Source organism: Piliocolobus tephrosceles, chromosome 21 (assembly GCF_002776525.5).
Source record: "Piliocolobus tephrosceles isolate RC106 chromosome 21, ASM277652v3, whole genome shotgun sequence".
NCBI classification, from domain to species: domain Eukaryota; kingdom Metazoa; phylum Chordata; class Mammalia; order Primates; family Cercopithecidae; genus Piliocolobus; species Piliocolobus tephrosceles.
This window is the reverse complement of record NC_045454.1, coordinates 32131587-32137586: the sequence shown is the minus strand read 5'-3', so window position 1 is coordinate 32137586 and position 6000 is coordinate 32131587. Positions and strand designations below refer to the sequence as shown.

At 37.6% G+C, this 6000-nt stretch overlaps 1 protein-coding gene and 1 pseudogene across 1 annotated transcript; both read left to right on the top strand.

Annotated features, from left to right (window-relative positions):
* The window catches only part of LOC111524827 (zinc finger protein 430-like), a 137147-nt gene that overhangs the window by 77096 nt on the left and 54051 nt on the right, over positions 1 to 6000 (top strand).
* Positions 175 to 1239, top strand: LOC113219916 (annotated as a pseudogene). The gene has a single exon (XR_003306903.1). The product of XR_003306903.1 is annotated as a prothymosin alpha-like (transcript).

Here is a 6000-nt window from a genome sequence, read left to right as displayed (position 1 = left end):
CTGGGACTACAGGCGCCGCCACCTTGTCCGGCTAGTTTTTTGTATTATTTTTAGTAGAGACGGAGTTTCACCATGTTAGCCAGGATGGTCTCGATCTCCTGACCTCGTGATCCGCCCGTCTCGGCCTCCCAAAGTGCTGGGATTACAGGCTTGAGCCACCGTGCCCGGCCATCGCTTTCTTTTTAAATCCCCTGCATCGGATCACCGGCGTGCCCCACCATGTCAGACGCAGCCGTAGACAGCAGCTCCGAAATCACCACCAAGGACTTAAAGGAGAAGAAGGAAGTTGTGGAAGAGGCAGAAAATGGAAGAGACGCCCCTGCTAACGGGAGTGCTAATGAGGAAAACGGGGAGCAGGAGGCTGACAATGAGGTAACGAAGAAGAGGAAAAAGGTGGGGAGGAAGAGGAGGAGGAAGAAGAAGGTGATGGTGAGGAAGAGGATGGAGATGAAGCTGAGGAAGCTGAGTCAGCTACGGGCAAGCGGGCAGCTGAAGATGATGAGGATGACGATGTTGATACCAAGAAGCAGAAGACCGACGAGGATGACTAGACAGCAAAAAAGGAAAAGTTAAACTAAAAAAAAGGCCGCCGTGACCTAGTCACCCTCCACTTCCCGTCTCAGAATCTAAACGTGGTCACCTTCGAGTAGAGAGGCCCGCCCGCCCGCCCACCCTGGGCAGTGCCACCCGCAGATGACACGCGCTCTCCACCACCCAACCCAAACCATGAGAATTTGCAACAGGGGAGGAAAAAAGAACCAAAACTTCCAAGGCCCTGCTTTTTTTCTTAAAAGTACTTTAGAAAGGAAATTTGTTTGTATTTTTTATTTACATTTTATATTTTTGTACATATTGTTAGGGTCAGCCATTTTTAATGATCTCGGATGACCAAACCAGCCTTCGGAGCGTTCTCTGTCCTACTTGTGACTTTACTTGTGGTGTGACCATGTTCATTATAATCTCAAAGGAGAAAAAAAACCTTGTAAAAAAAGCAAAAACGACAACAGAAAAACAATCTTATTCTGAGCATTCCAGTAACTTTTTTGTGATGTACTTAGCTGTACTATAAGTAGTTGGTTTGTATGAGATGGTTAAAAAGGCCAAAGATAAAAGGTTTCTTTTTTTTCCTTTTTTGTCTATGAAGTTGCTGTTTATTTTTTTTGGCCTGTTTGATGTATGTGTGAAACAATGTTGTCCAACAATAAACAGGAATTTTATTTTGCTGAGTTGTTCTAACAACAACAACAAAAAATTAATATCCATGTAGGGTTTTTTCTACCCTGATGTACTTGATTCAATCTATTCAAGATATTGAATATATGTCACTGAAGATGCATAATATGAATAAGCTACTTGAAATCATAGAAATGGTGTTTGCTGGAATTATCACATTAAAGAAAAATGTCAAGTTTTTTTTGATAGAACTTTAGGAAGCAATTTCAAAATTCCTGGTAAAATAAAAGTTGCACCTACTCTTGAATTCAGCAATTCCTCTTCTAGATATATTCTCTGCAGGAACCCCTACCAAATGCAGGAGGAGACATGAGCTATTCATTTTAGTGTTGTTTATGACAGAAGAAAACAAAGAGCCTAAATGTCCATCAACAGGCAAATGAATGAATGAATGAACTGTAATAAATTTTTACTAAATGAACTTAAGCCTACAAGTATCAATATGGATAAATTCCCAAAAATTCATGTTGAGGGGGAAAGTTACACAACCATATTAGAGTATCATACTACTTATAGCATATTTTAAAACATTAGAATAACCTGAATATCATCTGTCCATCATATATATGCAGCAATGTTATTAAAACAGTAAATAATAAACATCTCAAAAAAATTAGGTGGATGCAGTGATACACAACCGTAATCCCAGCTACTCAAGAGACTGAGGCAGGACAATGGCTTGAATCCCGGAAGTGGAAGTTGCACAGAGCCGAGATCACACAAAGCGAGACTCTGTAGGAAAAAAAAAAAAAAAAAAAATTTAATATTCTAATTAATATATAGAATTGAAACAACTAGATACAAGAGAAACAATTCTGTACGTAAAATGTATAAGAAAATTAGGATATGTTTTTGGTAAGAAAAGTTACTAGCAGACGTGAGAATATGGGTCTTGTTTAAGGAAAAGTAACTTTACCTAGTCTAGAGGTTTTTTTTTTTTTTTTTTTTTTTTTTGAGACGGAGTCTTGCTCTGTCGCCCAGGCTAGAGTGCAGTGGCCGGATCTCAGCTCACCGCAACCTCTGCCTCCTGGGTTCACGCCATTCTCCTGCCTCAGCCTCCCGAGTGGCTGGGACCACAGGCGCCCACCACCTCGCCCGGCTAATTTTTTTTGTATTTTTAGTAGAGACGGGGTTTCACCGTGTTAGCCAGGAGGGTCTCGATCTCCTCACCTCGTGATCCGCCCGTCTCGGCCTCCCAAAGTGCTGGGATTACAGGCTTGAGCCACCGCGCCCGGCCAAGAGGTTTTTAAGGACTATTTTAACTTGGGGGATAGAAATAATAGGTAAATCTGAATGGATGTACAAACTTGGAAAAGACAAAAAAAATCATAAGATGTTATAAATGTGTACGGAAATCTTACTTTGCAGTCAAAACTGTTTGACATTGAATAGATTTGTTTATACGATTTTCTTAAAATTAGGTATAATATTAAAAATACACTAATACAAAACTAAAAATTTTGAAATTTCGATTAAATGAAGCTTTTCTTGAAGTATTGATTTGCTCTCAATGAGATTTCAAGAAACATTAACTTTTAATTTTGAAATCTGCTTCTTTTTTTAATTCTCAGATTTATGTCTCAGAATTTCAACTTTTCCTGTATCTTGATACATGTATGATTTGAAAATCACATCATTGACTTCTGTTCCTTTTTCCCTTGAAAAGATATATCTTTTTGCTAGGCTGCGATGATACCTCTTTCCTTCAACTTTGAAGTTCATTCAACTTTTTCTTCAGCTCCTATAACATTTTCCCCCTAGTTCTAATTCTCCTGTTATGGCATAACACTGTAATGTTTATCTTAAAAGCAGTATTTTCCTCAAATGTAACATGATTTTGTACTTGTGACTTTTTGATATGAATTGTTTCATGTAGCCAGGGAACTTCCCACTTTGTTATTAGGAGTCATGTGTCTCCCTGCTCAAGGTACTAGTTTTCTTGTTCACCTTTTTCTATAATGCAACATTCTCACAAGACCCTGGACACATTCTTCCTGTGTGTAATGAAATGCAAGTACCCTTTTTATCAGGTTTGACTTCCAAGTTATCTAAATGAACATTCTATAAAAAGAAGCAATCACACTATAGGAGGTTTTCCTTTACCTTTTTGACGACTGGCCTAAAAGTAAAAATTTTACATTTTATCAAGATAATCCTGTGTTGTCTTTATTGGTTTTTCTGGTTGCTTGGGAAAACCGAGCAGTAACAGTGTTAAGGTTTTTATATTGGTGGAACTTTCTGTATTGCTTTCGAGGTCTTATGGTTATCACTCTAGCTAAATGAATAACTATTATTTTGAAATGACCTGTGATTCTGTTTTTGATTAAGTGTTTTGAACCTTTGACATCTTCAGGAAGACATTTGGAAAACGGTAGGCGGGCATTATCAAATCATAAATAACACTGATCTTCTTTTGTTTATATATATGGATATGTTATTGATATAAAATTTCCAAAAATTATAAAGATTTATAAAAATCTAATGTGATATTGGTCACACTTTGTGTTAAATCTTTTCTAAAGTTATATCTGTATAGATATATTATTAGTCTAAGTATCCCAAGGATTTCATACAATTTGCAAAATTCTACTCGTCCTAATGTGATGCTATCAGTCATAATTCTATATGCTTCATATAATTAAAAAATTAAATTTCTTGCCAATTGAATTCTTTCATCAGATTTTAATCATGGCTATTCTAAGTTTTTTTTTTTTTTTAATACTTTAAGTTCTAGGGTACATGTGCATAACGTGCAGGTTTGTTACATATGTATACTTGTGCCATGTTGGTGTGCTGTACCCATCAACTCGTCAGCACCCATCAATTCGTCATTTATATCAGGTATAACTCCCAATGCAATCCCTCCCCCCTCCCCCCTCCCCATGATAGGCCCCGATGTGTGATGTTCCCCTTCCCGAGTCCAAGTGATGTCATTGTTCAGTTCCCACCTATGAGTAAGAACATGCAGTGTTTGGTTTTCTGTTCTTGTGATAGTTTGCTAAGAATGACACATGCACACGTATGTTTATTGCGGCACTATTCACAATAGCAAAGACTTGGAATCAACCCAAATGTCCATCTGTGACAGACTGGATTAAGAAAATGTGGCACATATACACCATGGAATATTATGCAGCCATAAAAAAGGATGAGTTTGCATCCTTTGTAGGGACATGGATGCAGCTGGAAACCATCATTCTTATTCTAAGTTTTTATCATCCGAGTTACTCTTTTGAATTCTTTTCTAAAAGCAATTGCAATCATCTATAATTAAAATTACTTTTCATGAAAAGGATTTTGACAGGTACTCTTAAATACAACTCTGATAACTTCAGAGATTATACCATTGGACTAAAAAAAACTTTCCAGGACTCTATGGTAAAAAGCTGCATGAGGATTGCTGACCCGATATTCAGCAGAAAGGAAGAAGCAATAAAAGAAATGAGCTTTTCATGTGAAGCTTATTTTGCACACAAATTTATCATACTATGATTTGTCTTTGGTAAAAATGGGGAATCTGAGACAGAGAAATTACATTTCGAAAGAAAACTATAATACACCTATCTCTGCTACCATTAAACCAAATATGTAACTTTCAGAATGTGTCAGGAACTTTATGTGCATCTCCTGCACATACATTTGTTTGTCAATATATCAACCACCCATGGGCTTGGGAATGTGTTGACAGCTGGCACATGAGAGATATTTGTCTATTAGGTTATCTGGCTACTCCCGTGTCTATTTATATTTCCAGTGTTACTCAGCACTGATCCAGTTTCTTAGAATTATTTTCCAGGACTAGACAAACCCTACCCAAAAACCAAGAAGACAGACTTTGGCCTATGTTTGGCAGATATCTATCACCATGGTGGGGAGTGGTCCCTTTTGAACATAGGGTTAGAAATCTGTCACTCACTCTAGATAACTTAGGGAATGAGGCAACTGAAGCCTTAGCTACCCAACACAAATTTTAGACTTTTAAGGCAGGGTAGTTCAGGATAACAGAATATCCTTAGACCACATATTGGTGGAGCAGAGAGGAGTTTGATGTTATTATAGCTAACACAGCATGTTGTGTTTACATCAATACATCTTCTGAAGGTAAAAGACGTTTAGAAATAATAAGACAAACTTATTGGCTACCACAAATTCTTAGAGAAGAAGGAGGTACCAGATGGTTCTCAGATTTATTTTCCCTGACCCCCACACAGAATTTGATCTATGCTCCAGGGCATAGTAAAATTAGAACTTTATCTACTGTTAATATTCACTGTTGTATATCTGGTAATCTGGTAATGCCGCTTCCAATGTTACGTCAAAACTGTTTTTCAAAAGCAATGCACTAGTGATGCAAAATGTCAATGTTGAACCAGACATTAGAGAATATCTTCAACTTAATATGAAACAATTTGATTCCTCACATTGAGACCTGCACCCCTAGTCAGAAGGAAGAAGCTAGAGTGGACATTTTCCCTAATTCCTCATGATGGAAGAATGCACGTAGGACAAGGGGGATTAAATTTATTGTCCAAGGAATTAAAAAAAAAAACTAATGATGTTACAGCCTAAATTTCCATGGCATATTTCATACTACTTTCCCCTAATATGCACATGCAACATGAGTCAGCATATAGAGATAACTGCTCATGACCAAGGACCTTCCAGACTTCCCCTTTCCCTCCACCAATAACCTACTCATCTCAGAATACACCCTCTGTACCTTTTCTAATACAAACACTGCCTTGAAGCCAGAATGGGGAGGCAGAC